The following is a 26,069-nucleotide window of genomic DNA, read 5'->3' as shown; positions in this document are numbered from 1 at the left end:
GGGAGATATGCAAATGTAGACAATTCTTTGAAGATGTTTTGCAAAGGGAAAGGGCAGTAGGGAAAGCAGACAGTAGCTAGACAAAAAAGCATGGTTGAAGGAGCACTATTTTTTTTAAGATGGGCAAAGCCTTGAGAACATTAATAGGTTGAAGAGAAAGTGTCAGTAGATTAGGCTGCTGAAAGAGAAAGTTAATTCAAGAAGTATTCCTGACTTTTATCAAAAAGACAAGAGGTAACAAGTGTTGGTGAGGATATGAAGAAAAGGGAACCCTTGTGCACTGTTGGGAATGTCAGCCGTTATGGAAAACACTATGGAGGTTTCTCAAAAGTTAAAAATAAAACTACAATATGATCCAGCAATTCCACTCCTGGGTATATAGCCAAAGGAAATGAAATCAGTATCTCGAAGAGATATCTGCACCCCCATGTTCATTGCAGCATCATTCACAGTAGCCAAGATATGGAAATAATCTGTGTCCATCGACAGATGAATAAATAAAGGAGATGTGGTATATATATACAATGAAATATTATTCAGCCATAAGAAAGAAGGAAATCCTGCCATTTGCAGCATTATGCTAAGTATAAGCCAGATAGAGAAAGACAAATACTGTATGATCTCTCTTATATGTGGAATCTTAAAAAAAAGTCAAACTCATAGAAACAGAGAGTGGAATGGTGGTTACCAGGGGCTGGGAGGTGGGGGAGATGGGGAGATGTTGGTCAAAGGGTACAAGCCTTCAGTTATAAGATGAATAAGTTCTGGGGATCTAATGTATACCATGGTGACTATAGTTAATAATACTATACTGTTAACTTGAAATTTGCTAACAGAGTAGATCTTAAACATTCTTACCACACACACAGACACACACACAAGGTAATTATATGAAGTGATAGATGTGTTAATTAAGCTGATTGTGGTCATCGTTTACCACATTGTATACTTTAAATATATACAATTTTATTTGTGAATCATGCCTCAATAAAGCTGGATGGAAAAAAAGAATAATTTGGTAAGATTTCACCTTAAAATAAAAAAAAATTTAAATTGTTTCAACATTTCAAATTGGTTACAAAGATGTCATTCTACCAGAATGAATCCACCCTCTGGTGACAAATACATAGAACACCAAATATGCAAAGCCACCATTTTAACACACAAAAAATATTCATATAATGGGTCTCTTAAATATTTCTATGCTTTATTCTAAAGCTTCTCAAATTAAAAGATGTTTACCCACCTAAGAGGGCAGTTACCATATCAGTTAACTGAAGCTGTTTACCAGCAGACAATTGGGCTGGGGGGCTGAGAAATCTTGTTTGAGATCCCAATGGGCAACACTAAACTATACAGTCGTCTCTGGGGACCCATGAGGGATTGGTTCCAGGACCCCTACAGATACCAAAATCCGTGGATGCTCAAGGCCCTTATATAAAATGGCATAGTATTTGCATATAACCTATGCACATCCTCCTGTGTACTTTAAATCATCTCTAGATTTCTTGTAATACCTAATACAATGTAAATGCTATGTAAATAGTTGTTATACTATATTGTTTAGGGAATAATAACAAGAAAAAAGTCTGTACATGGTCAGTACAGACACAAGCATCGTAGGCCTTTCAATCCGCAGTTGGTTGAATCCTTGGATATGGAATCTCTGGATATGGAAGGCCAACTATATATGATTATGTTAATGATTCCATAACTTCAAGAGAGGAATAACTGGGTGAAATGATATGATATCTGGGATTTGCCTTAAAATACTCCAGGCAAAAGAAGAAAAAATTAATACATAAATGTATGCCTAAATACATAAATAGGGGAGTGATCATCTAGCCCACTTCCCTCGGTTCAATTTTTTAAAAATTTCAGGTGTACATCATTATATTTCAACTTCTGTACACACTACGTCGTGTTCACCACCAAAAGTCTAGTTTCCATTCATCACTGTACGAATGTCCCCTTTTACTCTTTTGCCCTCCCCTCACCCCCCTTCCTCTCTGGTAACCACCAATATGTTGTTCTCTGTATCTATATGTTTGTTTATTCGTTGTTGTCGTGTTTATCTTATGCATATGCATGAAATCATACGGTATTTATATTTCTCAGTCAGGCTTATTTTGCTTAGCATGATACCCTCAAGGTCCATCCTTGTTATTGCAAATGGCAAGAGTTCATCTTTTTATGGCTAAGTAGTATTCCATCGTGTATGTATATATCACGTCTTCTTTATCCATTCATCCGTCTTTGGGTACTTAGGCTGTTTCTGTCTTAGCTATTGTAAATAATGCTGCAGTGAGTATAGGGATGCATATATCTTTTCAAATTGGTGTTTTTGTATTCTTTGGATAAATACCTGGGTTCACTTTTTGTGTTACATATTTTTTATCCCTAAAAGTCTGCAGCTACTACCTGAGTTGATCAATTGATTGAGTTTTGAAATCTTAAGATATATAAATTTACATATGTTAAGATATGTAAATATCTCTAGAGACTCTTAAACTTGATGTTCCGTAGTAATGTCTTTTGCATTTAATTTTAAGACATAAGACCTGAGGGAATTGTGCATTCTTTCATATTCATAGGATTATATAACTCCTAAGGATCCTTAAAATTAGATCCAATTGGATTCTGGATATTTCACATGGCTTCGTCTGACTCAAGGTCAGAACATATAGGTTCATTCTACTAATATTCCCCTTGAGTTAGAGAATATCTCCTAACTGCTATCTTTAACAGTTTTCTATATTCTTCATGATACCAATAAAAGAGTTAATATCAACATGATTAATAAGCTCAACAGTAATTCTCAATGGTGTTCCTAAATTCTTGAGTCTGTGATTGTACTTTCTTTTGTTTTATACTGAGAACCTTGATTCCTAAAATAATACGTCATTAGTCCTATGTTTATTTGTATCTAATACAAGAAAGTGGTTTAAAAATATGATATTAATATGACTGATAATGCTACAGAATAAACTTCCCCCCAAATAAGGAAGCACTCCTGATCTATTCCTCTGTTGCTCATTTCATGCACATTCACTTAGTATATGAAAGGTGATCTTTATTAAACACTACCAAGTTGTCAGCCTTTAGTGCTTATAGTTGAATGAATAATGAAAGGATACAGCAAGAAGAAGAAAAGCAAGGCAGCAACCAAAAGGATATTGCCAGAGAGAGATTTTGGAATTTGTACAGTGAACATTTATTGAGCACGTACAATGTGCTAAACACATTGGGGATACAAAGATTAGTGAGACTTTGTTGCTATTACAATGGAACGTCCAGTCTAGTGGAGATGATATTGTGTAAACAGTAATATTACATTCTAATGTGGCAACTGTCATTACAGAGAGGTGAACGGAGTGGTATGGGAGCAGAGAGGATGGAGCAGTCGCTTGTGTGTGATACACATTGTCTGGAGCACGGTGGTTAAAGGTTCAGGCTTTGAAGGTCTGTATTTAAATCCCATCATTTACAAGATGGAAAAGTTATTTAAACCTTCTACATCTCCGAGTTTTTTTTAATCTGTGAAATGATGATAATATTTACCTCACAGTACTGATTGAGGATTAAAATAAGCTAATGAACATAAATCGTTTAGCAAAACTGCTCAATAAATGATAGCTAGTTTCTGGTTCCTGAGAAGGCACGTATACATTTTTTTCCTGAGTGTTAGTGTGTGCAAAGATATGGAGGTAAGAGCATGGGTGCAGGGATTGAAATTCTGTATGGCTGAGAGTGAAGCGTGGAGTTGAGGCATGAATTCTCTCTTATTCAATCACACTATAAGTATTTGCTGCGGACCATCCACATGTCAGACACATGGAGGATGCTGTAGAAAATAAAGCAAATTCTCTCTTCTCAGACATCTAGGACATTGTCAGGCGAGGAAGAAAGAGAAGGACATTCTGAGAGGAGGGAATACAACGTATGAAGACGTGGAGACATAAAATAGTCTGGTGTGTTTGTGGAATGGTCAGAAGCTTAGTATGCGGGAGTTGGGGATGAGGTAGAAAGTGAGGCTTCTAAGCTAGACTGGATCCTACTGTGCTAGACTGAGGAGTTTGGGTTTTATCCTGTAGACACTGGAGAATCAAAAGAGTGGTTTGGTAAAGATCATTTTGAAAGCAATGTAGAAGCTGAACTGGTCTGGAGTGGGGAGAGAATGATGGCAGGACTAGTTAGCAGGTGTTGTGGTAAGTAGTCCAAGTTGATATTATAAGAGTCTGAACCCACATTGTGGCAGTGCAGGGGAAACCCTGGGTTTGACAGAGTGGTATTTATGAGGTAGAATCAATAGAATTGTATGCTGATTGATTACATGTGCAGGATTAGGGAGAAGAAGTAGTTGGGGCAAAAGTTTCTAGTTTGGGAACCTGTCTTATGATTGGGAATGAGAATATAATCCAGGAATCCAAAAGGTTGTAGAGGATTTGGGCAGTAAAGAGGATAAGTCTGATTTTAGACTAGAGGAGCTTAAGGTACCCTTATAGCCTATAGGTAGGAATGCTTAAAAGTAATTTGGAAATAGAGGTCTCAAGCTTAGACAGGAGTTTGGGGGCTAGTATTAAAAATTTTGGGATCTATCACTGATAGTTGAAGCTGTGTAAATAGATTAACTTTTTCCTTTGTGGTGTAAGACTATAAGAGAGACTAGGACATAATCCTGGGGAACCCCAAAGAGTAAGAATTGGAAAGAAGAGGAGCTTCTGACAGGGAAAGGTAAGAAAGATAGGAGAATGAGGAGACAGTAGTGTCCCAGAGGTCAAGAAGAGGAAATTTTGAGAAATAAGAGCAATTAATAGCCTTAGGCTATGTGAATACAGGCCAGTGAATCCAACATCTTGGAAGCTTTCCTTTATAGTTTCCTGGAATCATGATGGAAGCCAGACTGCAGTGAATTTAATGAATGGAGAAGGAGAAAGTACAGACTGGATGTAGATTAATTCTTCCAGAAATCTGGCTTTGAAGGGAAGAAGGGAGAAAGGATGGGAGTTTGTAATGAGATAGGGTGGACATAAGTGTTTTTAGTTTGTTTTAGAGTAGGGAAAGTTAAATGTGTCTGTAGGTAGACAAGAAAATGTTGAAAATAGAGCAGAAAAGGGATAATTGATAGAGCCAGAGTCTAGAGAAACAATCTTCCTTATAGATTTTTCTGACCACACATAAGATGACTTAGAATGCTCAGAGTGTGGAAGAAAATCAGAGAAGAGGCAAGAGGGAGAGAGATACAAGAGAACAAAAGCTTGGCCTCCTGTTCATGACTTCATTTTATATTCTGGAGAATACTTATCATAGAGTACAATCAGTCTCTCTCTGGGTCCCATCTACACTGTTACTTTGTCCTAGAAGATTTTGTTCACTTCTGTGGCTGAAAAAACCACTAGAAAATGCAACTCAGGTCAGTTGCTATTAAAATAAACCATCTCTTTGATAGCTTTTTTTCTCCAGGTTTATTGAGATATTATTGATAAGTGACATTGTAAGTTGATAATTTGTAAGTTGATAATTATTGATAAGTGACATTTTAAGAAGGATGTAAGTTTAAGGTGTACAACATATTGATTTGATACACTTGTATACTGCAAAATGATTACCACCATAACGATAGCTAACATTTCTATCATGTCACATAATTACCATTTCTTTTTTGTGATGAGAGTATTTAAGATTTACTCTCCTGGTAACTTAGTATGTAATACAGTATTATTAACTATAATCACAATTAGATCCCCAGAACTTATTCATCTTATAACTGGAAGTTTGTGCCCTTTGACCAACATGTCTCCGTTTCTTCCATTCCCCAGCCCCTGGAAACCACTACTCTACTTTCTGTTTCTGTGAGTTCAGCTTTTTTAGATTCCACATATAAGTGATATCCTACAGTATTTGTGTTTCTCTGTCTGGCTTATTTCACTTAGCATAATGCCCTCAAGTTTCATCCATGTTGTTGCAAATGGCAGGATTTCCTTCTTTTTCATGACTAAATAACATTCTGTTGTATACATATCCTACATGTTCTTTATCCATTCATCCATTGATGGACACTTAGGTTGTTTCCATAACTTTGCTGTTGTGAGTACTGCAATGAACATGGGAATGCGGATATCTCTTTGATAGCCTGTTTTCATTTCCTTTGGATATATATGCAGAAGTGGGATTGCTGGATCATATAGAAGTTCTATTTTTAGTTTTTTGAGGAACCTCCATACTGTTTTCCATAGTGGCTGCACCAGTTTACATTCCTAGCTACAGTGTGCAAGGGTTCCCTTTTCTCCACATCCTTGTCAACACCTGTTATCTCCTGTCTTTTTGATGATGGCCATTCTAACAGGTGTGAGGTGATATCTCATTGTTTTGATTTGCATTTCCCCGATGATTAGTGATGTTGAGCACCTTTTCATGTACCTGTTGGCCATTTGTATCTCTTCTCTGGAAAAATATCTATTCATTTCCTCTGCCTATTTTAAAAATCAGATTTGGGCCGGCCCCGTGGCACAGCTGTTAAGTGCGCATGTTCCGCTTTGGCGACCTGGGGTTTGCCTGTTGGGATCCCGGGTGCGGACATGGCACCGCTTGGCAAGCCATGCTGTGGCAGGTGTCCCACATATAAAGTAGAGGAAGATGGGCACGGATGTGAGCTCAGGGCCAGTCTTCCTCAGCAAAAAGAGGAGGATTGGCAGCAGATGTTAGCTCAGGGCTAATCTTCCTAAAAAAAAAAAATTGGATTGTTTGGTTTTTTTACTATTGAGTCATATGAGTTCATATGTATGATGAGTTCAGTCATATGATATTAACCCCTTATCAGATACATGATTTGCAAATATTTCCCCCCATTCAGTAGGTTGCCTTTTCATTTTGTTGATTATTTCTTTGGCTGTGCAGAAGCTATTTAGGTTGATATAGCCCCACTTATTAATTTTTGCTTTTGTTGCTTGTGCTTTTGGTGTCATAGCCAAAAAGTAATTGCCAAGGCCAATGTCAAGGAGCTTTTCCCCTATGTTTTCTTCTAGGATATCTATGGTTTCAGGTCTTATGTTTAAGTCTTTAATCAACTTCGAGTTAAATTTTGTGACTCTTTAAGACAGGAGTTCAATTTCATTCTTTTGCATGTGGATATCCAGTTTTCCCAGCACCATTTACTGAAGAGACTGTTCTTTCCCCATTGAGTATTTTTGGCTCCCTTGTCAAATATTAGTTGACTATATGTGAAGGTTTATTTCTGGACTCTCAATTCTGTTCCATTGGTCTATTACATTCATTTTTATGCCAATACTATACTGTTTTGATTAATATAGCTTTGTAGTGTAGTTTGACATCAGGAGGTTTGATGCCTCCAGCTTAGTTCTTCTTTCTCAGGATTACTTTGGCTATTTAGGGCCTTTAGTGGTTCCATACTAATTTTAGGATTCTTTTTCTATTTCTGTGAAAAAACGCCATTGGAATTTTGATAGGAATTGAATTGATTCTATAAGATGGCTTTGGGTAGTATGGACTTTTAACAATATTAATTCTTCTGATCCTTGAATATGGGATAGCTTTCCATTTGCATCTTCTTCCATTTCTTTCCTCAAACTCTTGTAGTTTACAGTGTAGAAATCTTTCACCTCCTTGGTTAAATTTATTTTAAAGTATTTTATTGTTTTTGATGCTATTGTGAATAGGATTGTTTTCTTTATTTCTTTTCAGATGTTTCATTGTTAATGTGTGGAAACACAACTGATTTCTGTATGTTGATTTTGTATCCTACAACTTTACTGAATTTGTTTATTCTAACAGTTTTTTGGTGGAATCTTTAGGATTTTCTATATATAAGATTACATCATCTGCAAACAGAAACAATTTTACTTCTTCCTTCTTGATTTGGATGCCTTTTATTTCATTTTCTTGCTTGAGTGCTCTGGTTAGGACTTCCAATACTACGTTGAATAAGATTAGTGAGAGTGGACACCATTGTCTTGTTCCTGGTCTTAGAGGGAAAGCTTTCAACATTTCACCATTGAGTATGTTGTCAGCTGTGGGCTTGTCATATATGGCCTCCATTATGTTGAGGCATGTTTCCTTCTATACCCAATTCATTGACTGTTTTTATCATGAAAGGTTGTTGTATTTTGTCAAATGCCTTTTCTGCAACTATTGAAATCATATGATTTTTATCTTTCATTCTGTCAATGTGGTGTATCACATTGATTTGTGTATGTTGAACCATGCTTGCATCCCAGGGATAAATCCCACTTGATCATGGTGTATGATCCTTTTAAAGTACTGTTGAATTCGGTTTGCTAAGATTTTTTTGAGAATTTTTGCATCTATATTCATCAGGGATATTGGCTTACAGTTTTCTTTTCTTATAGTGTCCTTATCTGGCCTTGGTATCAGGGTGATGCTGGCCTCATAGAATGAGTTTGGGAGTGTTCTCTCCTCTTCAATTTTTTGGAAGAGTTTCAGGAGGATTGCCATTAATTATTCTTTAAATGTGTGGTATAATTCACCTGTGAAACTGTCTGTGCTTTTCTTTTTCAGGAGGTTTTTGATTACTGATTCAATCTCCTTACTTGTTGGTTTTTTTCATATTTTCTATTTCTTCATGATTCAGTCTTGGTAAGTTGTGTGTTTCTAGGAATTTATCCAGTTCTTCTAGGTTGTCCAGTTTGTTGGTATGTCCAGTTCATAGTCATCTGTCATGATCCTTTGTATTCCTGTGGTATCATTCTGTGGTCTCCTTTCATTTCTGATTTTATTTATTTGAGTCCTCTTTCCTTTTTTTCTGAGTTAGTGTAGCTAAAAGTTTACAAATTTTGTTTATTCTAAAAAAACCCAAGCTCTTAATTTTGCTCATTTTTTCTATCGTTTTCTGGCCTCTATTTATTTCTGCCCTGATCTTTGTTATTTCCTTCCTTCTGCTAACTTTCAGCTTAGTTTGTTCTTCTTTTACTAGGTCCTTGAGGTGTAAAGTTAGGTGGTTTATTTGAGATCTTTCTTTTTTCTTAATGTAGGTATTTATCACTATAAACTTCTCTCTTAGAAGTTCTTTTGCAGCATCCTGTAGCTTTTGATATGTTATGCTTTCATTTTCATTTGTTTCAAGATATTTATTGATCACTTTTATTTTTTCTTTGGCTCATTGGTTGTTTAGCACTGTGTTGTTTAATTTCCACATATTTGTGAATTTTCCAGCTTTCCGCCTGTTGTTGATTTCTTGTTTCATACCATTGTGGTTGGAAAAAGTATTTGGTATGATTTCAATCTTAAATTTGCTAAGACTTGTTTTGTGACCTATCATATGATCTATCCTAAAGAATGTTCCATGAGCACTTGAGAAGAATGTATATTCTGCTACTTTTGGATGGAATGTGCTGTATGTCTGTTAGGTCTATCTGGTCTAAACTATGGTTCAAGCCCAGCATTTCCTTGTTGATTTTCTGTCTAGATGATCTATCCATTGTTGACAGTGGGATATTGAACTCACTTGCTATTATTGTATTGTTGTCTGTTTCTCCCTTCAGATCTGTTTGTATTTGCTTAATATATTTAGGTGCTTTGATGTTGGGTGCATATATATTCACAATTGTTATATCTTCTTGATATATTGACCCCCTTATCATTATATACTGACCATCTTTGGCTCTTGCTACTGGTTTTGGCTAAAAGTCTCTTTTCTGATATATGTATAGCTTCCTTTTCTCTTTTTTGGTTTCTACTTGCATGGTATATCTTCTTCGGTCCTTTCATTATGAGCCTATATGTGTTCTTAAAGCTGAAGTGAGTCTCTTTTAGGTAACTGTAGTTGGATCTTGTGTGTGTTTTTTTTAATCCATCCAGTCACTGTGTCTTTTGATTGGAGAATTCAATCCATTTATATTTAGAGTAATTAGTAATAGGTAAGGACTTACTAATGCCACCTTATTAATTATTTTCTGGCTCTTTTGCAGTTCCTTTGTTTTTTTCTTGTCTTTCTGCCTTGATTTGTAAATTGATAATTTTCCATAGTAGTATTCTTTGATTCCCTTCTCTTTATCTTTTGTGAATCTCCTTTAGATTTTTGCTTCATGGTTACCATAGGGCTTACATAAAACATCATATATCTATATATGTATATATCAGCCTATTTTATGCTGATAGCAATGTCTCACTTACAAAAACTTTGATTGCATGTAAGACCTCTATAGTTTTACTTCTTCCCTTTTAGGTTTATGTCACCATTTATAACTTTTTATGTTGTGTTTTCATTAACAAATTGTTGAATCTATAGCTCTTTTTAATACTTTTTGTCTTTTAACCTTTATACTAGAGTTAAGTAGGTAACACATCACCATATTACAGTATTAGGGTATTCTGAATCTGTCTATATGCTTATTCTTACCAGCATGTTATATATTTTCATGTTACTAATTAGCGTCCTTTTATTTCAGCTTGAAGAACTCCTTTCAGCATTTCTTGTAAGGCACATTTAATGGTGATGAATTCCCTCAACTTTTATTTATTAAGGAAAATCTTTATCTTGCCTTCATTTTTGAAGAATAACTTTGCTGGGGAAAGTATTCTTGGTTGGCAGTTTTTTTCTTTCTGCACGTTAAAAATAGCATCTCATTCTCTCCTCGCCTGTAAGGTCTCTCCTGAGAAATCTGCTGATAGCCTTATAGAGGGTTCCCTTGTATGAGAGATTTTTTTCTCTTGCTGCTTTTAAAATTCTCTCTTTTCTTGATTTTAGACAGTTTTATTATTATGTTTCTTGGAGAAGATCATTTTGGATTGAAATTTTGGTATAACCAATTAACTTCATGAACTTGAATATCCAAATCTCTCCCCAGGTTTGGGAAGTTCTCAACCATTATTTCTTTAAACAAGCTTTCTGCACCTTTTTCCATCTCTTCTACTGGGACTCCAGTGTTGCATACGTTATTTCTCTTGATGGTGTCCCATAAGTCCTGTAAGCTTTCTTTATTTCTTTTCGTACTTTTTTCTTTTTGACCTTCTGATTGGATAATTTCAATTATTCTATCTTCTACCTCACTGATACTTTCTTCTGATTGTTCAAGTCCGTCATTGAAGCTCTCTATTGAATTCTTCAGTTCAATCTTTGTATTCTTCAGCTTCAAAATTTCTCTTGGGTTCTTTTTTATATTTTTTTATCTCTTTGTTGAATTTTTCATTTTGTTCTTGTATTGTTTTCTGATAGCATTAAATTGTTTATCTGTGTTCTTTTGTAGCTCTCTGAATATTTTTAGAACAATTATTTTGAATTCTTAGTTGGGCAATCCTGGATCTCCATTTCTTTGAGGACAGTTATTGGAGGTTTACTGTATTCCATTGGTGAAATCATGCTTTCCTGATTCTTCATGATCCCTGTAGCCTTCTGTAGATGCCTGCACATTTGAAGAAGCAGTCACCTCTTCCAGACTTTATGGACGGTCTTTGGTAAGGGAAGCCTTTCACCTAGAGCTGGGGGCTCACTTGAGCATGCTGTGACCCTGGGTCTAGTGGTGTAGGGCATCAAGTTTAGGGGCATATGATAGTACTAGGTCCAGGGGGGCATGATGTCTCTTCAGCTCAGGCCACTGGGTTCCACAGCATTGACAACTGTGGTTCTTGGTGATCACTGCAGGGGGTCCACTGTGGCTGCAGGGCTGTTGGTGTCCTTAGCAACATTTCCTGTTACCATGGCTGGGGACCAGGGCATGTAGCAGTGTGGCTAGAGCCAGTGATGGCACACATTTAGCTACAGGGGTTGGCTGCAGGTGCTTTTGTAGTGGCAGGAGCTGGATGCAGACACACATGTGGTGGTGGGGGCCAAGTGATATAACAAAGGTTGAGGCCAACCATGGGCTCACTGGTGGCTGCAGGGGCCCTAGCTGTTGGCATGCTCTCCCTTGGCTGCATAGTCTCCCCCTGGGTGTGCACACTGCAGTGGGAGCCAGTAATAGATGTTAGACATCAGGCCAGCAGCATGCAAGTGCACAGTTGGAGGGGATAACTGCAAGCATGCACATGGCAGTGGGGGTCAGCTGTGGGGGTTTAGGCTTGTGTCTTGCACTTACATAGCCACAGAGGCCTGAGCTGGCTGCCAGTGAGGTTCCCAGGCTCCAGTGGGGGAGGGGAGTGAGGAGGGACTCAGGTAGCTGATGTCAGTGAATGTGAATACCTGTGGGGCAAAAGATGGTGAAATCTGTGAGGCATCCACAGTGATTGTGTTGGCTAGTTTCTTCTCCTGTGGCGAAATCTGCTGTGTTTATCTACAGAGCAGATCACTGTGAACCGCAATTCCTTCCACTGCATGACTGCATTGGTAGCCCCTGTTTTTCTTCCTTGTTCCTAGCCATCTCTATATGGCTCAGCTTTGCTAGTTTGGGTGAGGTGGAACTGAAGTGAGACCTTCATGAAGTGCCTGAAAGGCTGGGGAAGGTGGTCACTCACCCCACTCTTCCTTTCCTGACGAGGGGAACTCTTTCTAGCTGGGAAGTTCCCCCTTGGTGCTGAGCAGTGGTAGCTTGGGGGATGGGATGATACAGGCAAAATGAAGCTGTCTACTTTCTCTTCTTTTATAGTTATTCTCAGGTTTTTTGTTCCACTTTCTTGCTACAGTTTCTTAAGTGAACTCCAGAGCTCTCTCAGAGCTGTTTTTGTTCATGGATAGCTATCTAATTATTGATCTTTGTGGGGGGATGGAGGCTGGGATCTCCTACATTGCCACTTTGATGGTGTCCTTGATAAATTTTATTATTTGGATTTTTCCTATTATAGTAGTTATCATATTTATTTTAGAAATTTTAGAAAATACAGATAAACAAAAAAAGAAAAGAAACCTAGGAACCCTACTTCCCAGAGATTATCAATATTAACATTTTGGTATATGTTCTTCTAGTCTTTTTCTATGTGTAATGGCTGTGCATATAGCCAACCCTATCTAACTACTTCCACAAGCCTTCCTTCTGTCAGAGTCCAAATGATCTCACTAATGTTTCTACAGCACTTATTTGATAAATCACACAGTGCATTGACTATGTTAATATTATTTTCTCTGGAAATCACCAGAGAGTCTCATATTTTCATTTTCTATATGTCCTAGATTTGAAAGCATATCACTTACCATCTGTTTCAGGGATTCTAATTTTTTCTTTCTTGCTACTGGACATAAATGTCTTATAATTCTCACTGGGAATTGATTAGTGAATAGATATTGTCAGGTAAAATGATTAGTGCTGTAATGAGTATGTTGGAAGCTGAGAACTTGGAAAAAGAATTACTGGTTGAAATTTTAATAAGAATTGTCATTGAAGGGATGAGATTAGCCATCTGTAGAAGTGGTTTACAAGTGTGCTACTAATGGAAATATGGGAAATAATCGAATTAACCGAGGTACAACTTTAGAACTGAGAGAGCAGTAACTAGAGAAAGCATTTCTGTAAACATTTTTATAGGCTTTTAAGATTACTACAGTATTTCTAATGTCTTTTAGTTTTTTACAAGAGAAAGCGTGTAGAAATATTTACATGTCTGTATATACAGATCTGTCTCATTTTTTCTTTTTTTATTGTGGTAAAACGTACATAGCCTAAAATTTACTATTTTAACCACTTTTCAGTGTGCAGTTCAGTGGCATTAATTACATTCACATTGTTATACAACCATTACCACTATCCATCTCCAAAACTTTTTCACTATCCCAAACTGAAACTCTGTACCCATTAAACAATAACTCCCCATTCTCCCTCAGCCCCTGAAAACCACTATTCTACTTTCTGTCTCTGGGAATTTGACAACTCTAGGTACCTCATATAAGCAGAATTATGCAATTTTTGTCCTTTTGTGTCTGGCTTATTTCACTTAGCAGTATGTGTTCAAGGTTTATCCATGTTATGGTGTGTATCAGAATTTCCTTTCTTTTTAAGGCTGAATAATATTCTATTGTATGTATATACCACACTTTGTTTATCCATTCATCTGTTGATGGTCATTTGTGTTGTTTCCACTTTTGGCTATTGTGAATAGTGATGCCGTAAACATGGTGTGCAAATAATCTGAGTTCTTGTTTTCAATTCTTTTGGGTATATGGGTATATGCCTAGAAGTGGAATGGCTCAATAATATGGTAATTCTATATTTAATTTTTTGTGGAACTGCCATACTGTACCATTTTACATCCCCACCAGCAATGCATAAGGGTTTCAATTTCTCTGCATCCTCGCTAACATTTATTATCTTTTAATTTTTTTTAAATAATAGCCACCCCAATATCCTAATGGGTGTGAAGTGGTATCTCATTGTGGTTTTGATTTGCATTTCCCTAGTGATTAGTAACGTTGAGCATCTTTTCATGTGCTTTTTGGACATTTGCATATCTTCTTTGGAGATTTACCTATTTTTAAATTGGGTTGTTTTTGTTGTTTATCTCCTTCACTTTTGAAGGATGAATTTGCTAGATACAGAATTCTAGGTTGGTGGCTTTTTTCTTTCAACACTTTAAATATTTCACTGCTCTCTCTTCTTGCTTGCATGGTCTCTGAAGAGAAGTTTGATGTAATTCTTATCCTTGTTCCTCTGTAGGTAAGATGTTTTTTAACCCTGAATTCTTTAAAGAGCTTGTCTTTGTCTTTGATTTTCTATAATTTGAATATGATATGCCTAGGTATAGATTTTTTGATATTTACCCTGGATTGCTGTTCTCTGAGCTCTCTGGATCTGTGGTTTGTTATCTATCATTAATTTTGGAAAATTCTCAGCCATTATTAGTTCAAATATTTCGTCTGTTCTTTTGTCTCCTTCTTCTCTTTCTGGTATTCCCATTATGCATATATTACACCTTTTGTAATTGTCCCACAAGTATTGGATATTATGTTCCATCTTTTGCATTCTTTTTTTTCTTTGCATTCTAGTTTCAGAAGTTTCTATTTTCGTATCTTCAAACTCACTGATTCTTTCCACATTTATGTCCCATCTACTGATGAGCCCATAAAAGACATTCTTCATTACCATTATAGTGTTTTTGATTTCTAGCATTTCCTTTTGATTCTTTCTTAGAATTTCCATCTCTCTGCTTACATTACCCATCTATTCTTGTATGTTGTCCAGTTTTTCCAATAGAGCCCTTAGCATATAGTTATTTTAAATTCCTGTTCTGGTAGTACCAAAATCTCTGCCATATCTGAGTCTGGCTCTGATGTTTTCTCTTTCTCTTCATACTGTGTTTTTTGCCATTTAGTATGCCTTGTAATGCCTCGTTGAAAGCTTAACATGATGTACTAGATAAGAGGAACTCAGGTAAATTGACATTTTGTGTGAGATTTTATGTTTGTCTGGCTAGCAGTTAGGCTGGGTTTACTATGTACTGTAGTTGTGTCAGAGGTAAAATTTCCTCTGTTGTCCTTGTTTTTTTGTTTTTTAAGAAAGATTGGCCCTGAGCTAACTGCTGCCAATCCTCCTCTTTTTGCTGAGGAAGACTGGCCCTGAGCTAACATCCATGCCCATCTTCCTCTACTTTATATGTGGGACGCGTGCCACAGCATGGCTTGCCAAGCGGTGCCATGTCCGCACCCAGGATCCGAACCGGCGAACCCTGGGCCACTGAAGCAGAATGTGCGCACTTAACCACTGTGCCACCAGGTTGGCCCAGGTGTCCTTGTTTTTCTTTCCCCTGTTGTCTTTGGATTTGCCCTAGAGAGTTATTCTTAAAGATCTGAGACATGCAATTCTTTCATTTGTAATTCCCTGTTGTTATACAGGAGCTTTATTGATGTGGTGGTATGGTGTCAGAGACGGGGAAAGATTCTATATTCCTATAATTAGGTCTCAGTCTGTTAGTAAGCCTGTGTTCCTAGGCTGTGATCTTTACAAGTGCTTTTTATTCCACCCTGCCACAACTTGAGTGAGATAGGAAGTCTAGAGGGAGCTGGAGTTGGATATTTCCATTCCTCCAGATTGGCTAGGCTCTAGCAAAACCCAGTGTGGTAGGTTCTGGTAAAATCAGTTAGCTTTGGTGCAGGCTTTTGTTAAGGAGAACAGAATACCTTGGGTTATTTCAAAATGGTTATTCCCCACACCCCCGTCACAATCATGAGGGAATTTTTCTCCAAGCTTTGCATTGAGAACCTAGTGGGGCTCATGTAGGTAAAAGTCATGAAAGTGTGGGGGCCTCCCTGGGACTGGGGCTCCCCTCTGGACTTTTAAATTCTCATGCTTGTCCACATAGAGCTTCCAACAATTGGTCAATTGATTTTCCTATCCTAATACTAGCTCCAGTGGGGGGCTTCTGCTCTCAAAAGCTGTGATTCACTCTATTCACCTGTCTCTCCACTTTTGGGGGCAGTGGTTTACCCTGTGACCTCAATTCTCTGAAGAACCTAAGAATAGTTGTGCATTTTCAGTTCCGCTTTTTTCCTGTGAGGATAGGAGGGATGACTTCTGAGCTCTTTACGTGTCAGACCTGACATTTTTTTTCAAACATAAGTTTTTTATGTTTTTCCTTTGTGTTCATCATTTTTTTTTACTGTAGGGAAGATTAGGATGGCATCTGAGGTTCTTTCCAATACTAAGATTGTTTTTAGATGATAAAAGATTTCAATCAGCAGTTAGTCTTACAGGGTTACACTTTTGCTAAATGCATTCCTATCCCAACCAGTTAGACCCACTATAGTTTTGTTTTCCAAGCTGTGACATGACATAATGAAGCTTAAATTTCACTTATAGTTTTATATTTCTAATGCTTTCCTGCAACCTCTTGCATGTTTGAATTTTTCTTTTCTTTTTATTGTGGTAAAATATACGTGCCATAAAATTTACCATTTTAACTCTTTTAAAGTATACAATTCAGTGGTTTTAAGTATATTTATGATGTTGTGCAACCATCAGCTCTATCTAACTTTTTCATCACTCTAAATGGAAACTCTGTACCTATTAAGCAGTCACTCCCCATTCCACCTGCCCTCAGCCCCTGACAACCACTAATCTGCCCCCTATCTTTATGGATTTACCTATTCTGGTTATTTCATATGAATGGAATCATACAATATATGATCTTTTGTGTCTGGTTTCTTTCATTTAGCATGATGTTTTCTCCTTTTTTCCTCCACTTTTATAAAGATATGACTGACAAACACTGTATATACTTAAGGTGTACAATACGATGTGTTGATGTATATATACATGATATTGTATACAGTGTGAAATGATTAACATGATGTTTTTAATGCTTATCCACACTGTAGCACGTATCAGTACTTCATTCCTTTTTATGGCTGAATAATATTCCATCATATGGGTACACGACATTTTGTTTATCCGTTGATAGACATTTGGCTGTTTCTATCTTTGGCTATTGTAAATAGTGCTACTATGAACATATATGTTCAAAGTTTTGTTTGAACACCTGTTTATAATTGTTTGGGGTTTTTTGAGGAAGATTAGCTCTGAGCTAACATCTGCCACCGATTCTCTTCCTTTTGCTGAGGAAGATTGGCCCTGAGCTAACATCCGTGCCCATCTTCCTCTATTTTATATGTGGGATGCCTGCCACAGCATGGCTTGATAAGCAGTGCATAGGTCTGCACCCAGGATCCGAACCAGTGAACCCAAGGCTGCTGAATTGGAACGTGCAAACTTAACTACTGCGCCACTGGGCTGGCCCCTTTCATTCTTTTGTGTGTACACGTAGGAGTAGAATTGCTTGGTCATATAGTAATTCTGTGTTTAACTTGTTGAGGAATTGCCAAACTGCTTTCCGCAGCAGCTGTATCATTTTACATTCCCACCAGCAATATATGGGGGTTCCAATTTCTCCACATCCTCACTAACACTTGTTGATATCTGTTATTTTGATCATAGCTATCTTTGTGGGTGTGAAGTGGTATCTCATTGTGGTTTTGATTTACATTTTCCTAATGATTAGTGATGGTGAACATCTTTTCCTGTGCTTGTTGGCCATTTGTATTTCTTCTTTGAAGAAATGTCCATTGAAATCTTTGCTCTTTTTAAAACTGGGTTGTCTTTTTATTGTTGAGTTATAGGAGTTCTTTGTATATTCTTGATATATATATATATAATCATATATAAGATTTGTGAATATTTTCTCCCATTCTGAGAGTTGTGTTTCCATTCTCTTGATATCTTTTTTATAATAGCTTTATTAAGACATAATTCACATACTATACAATTCACTCATTTAAGGTATACAATTAATTGGTTTTTAGTGTATTCACAGAGTTGTGCACTATCACCACAATTAATTTTCAAACATTTTTATCACTCCAAAAATAAACACCATACCAATTTGCAGTTACTCTCCACTATATTTTTCTTCAAGGAGGATTTTACTTGATGTATTTGTAGCAGACCTTAAGAGCTACTGAGCTCTGTAGTCAGACTGAGATGCAAGTTTATGGTAAAGTTTCCTACTGTATAATGTAGAGAAGATAGCTTTCCTGGTGTAAATGGGTTTAGAGTGTTTGGAAACTATCCCCTGAAATATTACTCCATAAAAACAACCACCACCTTGTAATTATATTTCTTAAGGAATCCATACCCTGATTAATGTCATAGGAGGCCAAATATCTACACACTAAAATCACTTTCAGAAGGCCCATTCATTTCAGGTAGATTGTTTTGTAAAAGGATTATACTTCTTGACTTCTAATGCTTCTTCCAACTCTGAAATTCATTCAGGAAAGTGAAGGGAAAGGAGATACAAGGACTGAATTTTAATTCATCTTTCTATCCCAGATCTTTAGCATGGTTTCAGGTACATAGTAAGAAGTCACTGAATGACTAATGACTTCAGTTTTGAACCTGTTGAGTTTGAGGTGCTGGCAAGCCACACGGTATCTTGCAAGTAATTATAAACTTGGTTCCGAAACTCAGAGAGGTTGAGGATAGAAATAAATCTTCAGGAGTTGTTCATATAAGTGAGACTGCAACTATATCAATGGATAATATTGCTAAAGGAAGGAAAGATGGAATAGGAAGAAATTCAGAATCATTGTTCTGCAGACTAAGAATGAGGCTCTACCCTTAGGCCCATGTTTTCAAAGTATGGATCCTCTGCATTACCTGGTATTCCCATTTAAAATTCAGATTCCCAGATGTACTTAATCTGTTTCTAGGGTTAGAATCTAGCCATTTGTATTATAACAAGCTTCTCTGTTCATTAAAGCTTCCCATTGTTTTATATACATTAATGTTTGAGAGAGCCTGCTTTAGAGAGAGAATATAGACAGAATCACCTGGAGGACTTCATTTTCCATATTTTCTATAATAAACGTGTATCACTTTAAATGGAAAATATTTTTTTTTTTAAATATTGGATACTGATGCTTAGAGAGCTCTCAGGTTCATAGTTCCTATGTACACTATATACCTTCACATTTGCCTTTTCTATAGTGAGCCATTCCCCCTTTCCTGCCCCCGAATCTGCCTAATCCTGTCTGGCTTTTAGAATCAAGTGGCTAAAGGAAAAAAAGCTTAGTAAAGGGACTTGGGGTCCTGTTTTATCTACTACTTCTTTATTGGCACCGTTTGCCCTTCCCCAAACAATAACTAAAAAAGCAAAAGCTAATTTTCTTTTTTTTCCCCTCCCCAAAGCCCCAGTACATAGTTTTATATCCTGGTTGTAAGTCCTTCTATTTCTATGTGGGATGCCACCACAGCATCGCTTGATGAGTAGTGTGTTGGTCTGTGCCCAGGATCCGAACTGCCAAACCCTGGGCTGCTGAAGTGGAGTGTGCAAAGTTAACCACTACACCACCATGCTGCCCTCAAAAACTAATTTTCAATACAAATTCTTTTATATTACCAGTTTCATGGCAAGTCAATGCCCTATTGCCTGTTCGTGGATTGTAAGGGCTGTAGCCATGGGTTTCCCAAGACAAGGAGTCCCTAGAAAGCTGGAAACATTCAACCCGTATGCACTTATTACTTTGTCAAGGTGCTGTAACCAAAGGCCACACAGACATAGTAAACCATAAGGATTGTATTTAGTGTGAAAGGAAGAATGGGCATATAGAGGGATGGCTCCAAGTCTGTCACTTCAGGGACCTTCAACCTTTTCCTGGTTCTCTCTGTCTGGCTAGTCAGCATTCCCACAGAAAGTGGGGCTGTCATCAAGGCTGACTTTAAGCCAAAGGGTTTAAATATTTTCTGTGTGCGATTTGTATGATGATAGTCAATGTAGTTCTCTCTCTCTCCTCCCACCTTCACCTCTGTCCCCCACCACCGCTAACAACCTTTTACAACTACTGCACCTTATCTAGAAGTGAAATATCAATCCAGAGAGCTCCAGACTATAGCATGGAAATGAAACCTTGGCAGAGCAATGTCCATTTTGTTGCATCATGTCCAGGGTACTTTTTGCTGTTATCAGAGGCAGGCTGAGGCCATAATTCTTGGGTTTACTCACCCCAGATAGTCAGAAACCAGACAGAGAGAGAAGATGGGAAGGAAGACTTGATCTACAAAGACCAAGTGTCTACGCAGAACAGTCAACTTAGTGCCAACTGAGGGCAGCGTGGCCTCACTTTAAACCCTTCTAATCTGTTCTGTTCCTGTCCCTGAAACCTTCATGACTCTGGCCTTTGTGTTCTTTTCCAGGTGACCAGGGTGATGTCTAAAAGAAGGCAGGAAGCTGTAGTAACACGCAAAGCAGACTTGCCTTTAGGGAATGTTCTCCTTGGCTCTAGATTCCAGACTTCAATCTTTTCATTCAACTTACATTTTATGAGTGCTTATGCCAGGTATTTTGTGGGCCTTTGAGATAAGAAGTTGGGTAAGATTTAGTCCCTGTCCAAGAAGAGTTCATAATTTAGTGGGGGACACAGAAATGTGAACAAATAATTAGCATATTATAAAGTACAAGTACTGGAATAGAGGGGGGCCATCAGAAGGTTCTCTCTAATTGGAATGGTACATTTATGATGTCAAAGTTGGAAAGGTAGGATGGGACCAGATCTAAAGACTCATGGAGTTTGGGCTTTATCCTTGTAGACCAATGTTTTCCAACTTCACTGACTCATATTCTGCCTTCACCATTTTAATTTCTTAATTTAGGCAGTAATATCTTTGAAATCATGAGTTTAATATATTTTCTTATGAATATTAAAATAAAAATATATTAATTTGTGTACCAGCAGTGGTACACTATAACTGTTTAGAAAGATAATTCTGAGAGCATTGTATGAGAGAGATTGGATGGGGGAGTAAAACAGGATTATTTGAAAAGTTATTGAAATACTGAGAGATGATAAAGTCCTGAACTAAAAAAAGGCATTATTGGCAGGGGTGGTAAAGAGGGGAAGGGATTTAAAAGAGATTTAGGAACTAGAATAGACAGGACTTATAATTAATTAGAGGAAGGTAGGGATATTTATGAACTAAAATCTAGATTTGGTAACTAATTAAGTGGGAGAGTGGAAGATTACAGAAAAGGAAGGATCGAGAATTACTTGCAGGTCTCTTGTCTTGGGAGTGAATGATGGTACTAATTCACCAAAATAGAGAAGAAGAACAAAAGTAGGTTTGAGGGAAAATATTTCCCTCAAAAAATTTATCTAATTGCAATTTTCTTTTAAATTACAAATGCAGTATGTTCTCACTGTAACAAGTGAAACAATCCAAAAATACAAGAAGAAAGTTAATAATCTCCCCTTTCATATCCCCCTCCCCTTCCATTGTAACATCAAGGGGACCAATTTGTGTAGCCTTCCACACCTTCTTCATGAGTGTGTATGTGTATATATATGTGTATGTATGTATGATTTTAATGATTAGTTTTTATAAAGATGAGGATATATATATATATATATATATATATATATATATATATATGTATAGTCCTACAACTTGGTTTTCTTACTTAGTAATACTTCAGTGGATATACCCCTAGGTCAATATATATCAATCTAACCTGTGCTTTTTGTGTGTGTGTGAGAGGAAGATTGGCCCTGAGCTGACATCTGTCGCCAATCCTCCTCTTTTTGCTTGAGGAAGATGGTCCCTGAGCTAATATCTGTGCCAATCTTCCTCTACTTTGTATATGAGATGCCGCCACAGCATGGCCTGATGAATGGTGTGTAGGTCCACACCCAGGATCTGAACCTGTGAACCCTGGGCCACTGAAGCAGAGCATGCAAACTTAAGCACGATGCCACCAGGCCGGCCCCATACCCAATGCTTTTTTTTGTTAATATTTACATGGTTTATCTTTTTATATCCTTTTACTTTCAACCTACCTATGTCATTGTGTTTCAAGTGCGTTTCTTGTAGACAGCATGTACTCGGATCCTGTTTTTTTTAATCCACTCTGCTGATTTCTGTCTTTTTTTTTTTGCAAGGAAGATTGCCCCTGAGCTGACATCTGTGCCCATCTTCTTCTATTTTATGTGGGATGCTGCCACAGGGATGGCTTGATGACCAGTGCTAGGTCCCAGTGCACCTGGGATCCGAACCTGTGAACCCGGGGCCACTGAAGCGGAGCGTGCAAAGTTAATCACTACACCGCCGGGCTGGCCTCAATCTCTGTCTTTTAATTTGCTGTATTTGGACCATTTTCATTTGAGGTAATTGTATTAATTTCCTAGGACTGCTATAACAAAATAACATGAGCTGGGTAGCTTAAAACAACAGAAAATTAGTATCTCACAGTTGTGAAGACTAAAAGTCTGAAATCAAGGTGTTGTCAGGGCCATGCTTCCTCTGAAGCCTCTAGAGGTTGATCCTTTTTGCCTCTTCCAACTTCTGGAATCCTCACACGATCCCTGGCTTGTGGCAGCAGAATTACTCCAATCTCTGCCTCTGTCTTCACATGGCCCTCTTCCTTCTGTGTCAGTGTTCATGTGTCATGTGAAGACATGGTGTTCTCTTTCTCTGTGTGTCTATGTCCATATTTCCCTCTTCTTTTTTTTAAGATTTTGTTTTTCCTTTTTCTCCCCAAAGCCCGCCAGTGCATAGTTTCATATTTTTAGTTGTGGATCCTTCTAGTTGTGGCATGAAGGATGCCACCTCAGCATGGCCTGATGAGTGGTGCCATGTCTGCGCCTAGGATCTGAACTGGCGAAACCCTGGGCCACCGAAGCAGAGCGCGTGAACTTAACCTCTAGGTCACAGGCCAGCCCCATATTTCCCTCTTCTTAAAAGGACACCAGTCAGATTGTTTTATGGTCCACCGTAACAACCTCATCTTAACTTGATTACATCTTCAAGACACTTGCTATAGACTGAATGTTTGTGTTCCCCCAAAATTTGTATATTGAAACCTAATTTCTAATATGATGATATTAGGAGGGTGGGGCCTTTGGGAGGTGATTAAGTCATGAGAGTGGAGCCCTCATGAATGGGATTAATGCTCTTTTAAAAGAGACCCCAGAGAGCTCCCTTGTACTTTGTGCCATGTGAGGATACAACAGGAAGTCAGCAGCCCACAGCCCAGAAGAGGGCTCTCACCAGAACTCAACCGTGCTGGCACCTTGATCTCAAATTTTCAGCCTCCAGAACTGTGAGAAATAAATTTATATTGCTTATAATACTTTGTTATAGTAGCCCAAACTGACTAAGACAACCCTATTTCCAAATAAGGTCACATTCACAGGTTTGGGGGTTAGGACTTCAATATATCTTTGTGGATGACATAATTCAACCTATGATAGTAATTATTCACATGTTAAGACTTGAGTCTGCCACTTTCTTATTTGTTTTCTGTTGGTTTCCTCTGTTTCTTGTTCTCTTTTCTTACCTTTCTGTGGTTACTTGAATATTTTTTAGGATTCTATCTTGATTTCTTTACAGTATTTTTGAGCATACTGCTTTATATAGTTTTCTTAGTTGTTGCTCTAGGTGTTACAATGTAAATATGTTACTAATTACATTCTACTGGTATCGGTGTTTTACCACTTCAAGTGAAGTATGAAGACCTTACTTCCATTTAGATCTATTTACCTTCTCCACTTTAAAAAAATGTAACTGTCTTAAGTATTTCCTCTACATATGTTGAACCACCACATCAGATGGTGTTATAATTTTTGCTTTAACCATCAAATATGAGTTAAGAAACTCATGAAGAGGATAATATACCCCTATTTTTGCCCATTCTGATGTTTTTTTCCTCTCTGAAGTTCCAGGACTTCTTTTATCTTTTCTTTCTGTTGAGAGAATTCTTTTAGCCATTCTTTAAGGGCAGGTTTGCTAGCAACAAATTTTCTCCATTTTCCTTTATCTGAAGGATAGTTTTGCCAGATACAGAACTTGTTGTTTACAGTACTTTTTTTTTTTTTTTACTAATCTTTATTTTTTTTAGAACAGTTTTAGATTTACAGAAAAATTGAGAAGACAGTACAGAGAGTCCTCATATACCCTGTACCCAGTTTCCCCTGTGGTTAACATCTTACATTAGTATGATATATTTGCTATAATTAATGAAGGAGTATTGATACCTTATAATTAAAGTCCATACTTTATTCAGATTTCTTTAGTTTTTACCTAATGTTCTTCATCTGTTTCAGGACCATCCAGAATACCACCTTACATTTAGTCATCATGTCTCCTTGGGCTCCTCTTGGCTATGGCAGTTTCTCAGACTTTTATGGCTTTTGATCAGCTTGATAACTTTGAAGAGCACTGGTCAGCTATTTTGTAGAAAATACCTCTATTGGAATTTGTCTGATTCATGATTAAACTGGGGTTATGGGTTTTGGGGAGGAAGACCACAGAAGTGAAAATACCATTTTCATCACATCATATCAAGAGTACATACTAGCAGAGATGTTACTTTTGATGTTCACCTTGAACACCTGGCTGATGTGTTTGTTAGATTTCTCCACAGTCAAGTTACTCTTTGATCTCCTTTTCCATCTTGTACTCTTGGAAGTCACTGTATGCACCCAAACTTAAAGAATAGAGTTATGCTCCCCCTCCTTGAGAGCAAAGTATCTACATGAATTATTTAGAATTTTGCATAGCAGATTTGTCTCTTTTCCCCATGAATGTATTTATCTATCAGTCCAATCAATCAATCATTTGTTTATATCAGTATAGACTCATGGATATTTATTTTGTACCTTGGGTTATAACCCGATACCACTTTATTGTATTGCTCAAATTGTTCTAGCTTTGGCCACTGGGAGCTCTTTTAGTTGGCTTCTGTGTCCCTTTGTTATTCCACTATCATTGTGTTTTTCTCCTTTGAGTGCTTCCTTCCTTTCTGGCACTATAAGATGTTCCAGGCTATCTTGTATATTTCCTGCCCTAATCTGACAGTTCTTTTCTTTCTGCACTTGAAAAATTTTGTGCCACTTCCTTCTGGCCTGCATGGTTTCAGATGAGAAATCTGCTATAATTCAAATTGATGTTCCTGTATACTTTTCTCTTTGGCTGACTTCAAGATTTTTTCATTGTCTTTCATTTTCAGCAGTTTAATTATGATGTGTCTTGGCATGGATTTCTTTGTAACCCATCCTTTCTAATAACTGCATGCTATTCCATATGTGGAGATAGCACAATTAAAAATATATGCTATAGAAATATAATCACCAATATAAAAATATACATATAAAGAATACTTATTGTAGCATTGTTGTTAGTGGCAAAAAAAAATGGGAACAGACTGTAGGGTCAAACAGAATGTGTTATTAATCTGGGGGAAGTCTTCAGTGCTGTGGGTTGAGTTAATGATATTCCTCAGTTTATAGCACATTATCATCATTGGCCCTTGTAAGATTCCTCCCTGTTTGTTTGTATATTCTCTTTTAGCCTCATTTCCCACTCCCAGGCCCTCTCCACCCGACAGGCAACCATTCCTTAATGTATATCCTTTTGTTTAAATATATTCTTATAAAGTACAACTTTTTTTATGTGTGTATTATTTTAATTTACATAAATCTTTTTGTGTTAGACATTTCAATGTTTTCTTTTTCACTCAACACCCTGGTATAAAAGCCATTCCTGTTGCTATGCAATACATCTGAGGCATTCCTTCTTCCTGCTGCATCATACTCCAAGGTATATATCTACCACATTTCCCTTATCCACTTCTCCAGTGATGGGCAAGCAGATTACCTCCACCTTCCTGTTAACACAAACAACAAT

The 26,069-nt window shown here is 37.3% G+C and overlaps 1 protein-coding gene across 2 annotated transcripts in view; it reads left to right on the top strand.

Annotated features, from left to right (window-relative positions):
- Window positions 1-25,830, top strand: part of SNX12 (sorting nexin 12) — a 95,390-nt gene extending 69,560 nt beyond the window's left edge. Inside the window, exons 7-10 of one of the 2 annotated variants that reach the window (XM_070258360.1) lie at window positions 3,362-3,462; window positions 20,586-20,728; window positions 22,329-22,549; window positions 24,488-25,830. The gene's annotated coding sequence lies outside the window, so the exon portion shown is untranslated. The remainder of the gene's footprint in view (window positions 1-3,361; window positions 3,463-20,585; window positions 20,729-22,328; window positions 22,550-24,487) is intronic. The other variant, XM_023634412.2, reaches the window with a different exon arrangement.
- The last annotated feature ends 239 nt before the right edge of the window (window positions 25,831-26,069 follow it).

This window comes from Equus caballus, chromosome X (assembly GCF_041296265.1).
Source record: "Equus caballus isolate H_3958 breed thoroughbred chromosome X, TB-T2T, whole genome shotgun sequence".
In the NCBI taxonomy this organism is placed as follows: domain Eukaryota; kingdom Metazoa; phylum Chordata; class Mammalia; order Perissodactyla; family Equidae; genus Equus; species Equus caballus.
This window is presented reverse-complemented; position numbering and strand designations above follow the sequence as displayed.